Consider the following 840-nt stretch of genomic DNA (forward strand, 5'->3'; position numbering starts at 1 on the left):
ACGGAAATAACGCACGGACCCGAGGGGGGCACGCGAGGGAGGAGGAGGGAGAGGGGGAGGGGCGGAGGGAGTCCACCTGCAGTTACGTCACAACGACGTGATGATGCGTCACAGCAAGTCTGCGCATCAGGCTTTGGATTTCCATAAAACACTGATTTACTGCTTCTGTTCTGATTAAAGGCAATGCACAGTTCTAAAAGCAACCATTCAAATGTTATTGCACCTTCATTTATATTGCAGTCAGTGGCGGCTGGTGCATTTTTCTCCAGGGGGGGCTACAACTCCAAAAAAAGGTATGTATTGTACACCAAAAACAGGGTTTGTATAGCTTTGAACAAATAAATAAGGAAAATTGCAGTTACAGAACTGCTTTCAAACTGACCACATTTATTTCCACAGAACCCCCTTTCTCTCATTTCTGAATCTAAGTACCCCCCAGTGACATTTTGTGACAACACAACTATAGATCATAATGATGGAATGAATGAGTAATAACACACATTTTAAAGAATCTCATTTTGTAAATAAGTGGAAAGAAACTGTATTTAGTGCCTCATGAATAGATTTATTTCTATTGATTTGAGAAACTCTGGTATATACAATAGTGAGTGAGTGTGTGTCAGGGTTATTTTACTTCTTGAAATTTAATTTGTTTTGTTTTTTTTAAAAAAAAAAAATTTCCCCCAATTTTTAGTTTGAGTTAGTTTAACAAGTAATTCAATACAAATGGGTGTGACAAAGGAAGTGGTAAATTAATATACATAATTAAAGACCTGGAAAAATTTAATTTAAGACCTAGTTTACAAAATATGGACATATTCAAGTTTTGAAATCATCAAA

The sequence above is a fragment of the Gouania willdenowi genome, chromosome 21 (genome assembly GCF_900634775.1).
Source record: "Gouania willdenowi chromosome 21, fGouWil2.1, whole genome shotgun sequence".
Classification (NCBI taxonomy): Eukaryota; Metazoa; Chordata; class Actinopteri; order Blenniiformes; family Gobiesocidae; genus Gouania; species Gouania willdenowi.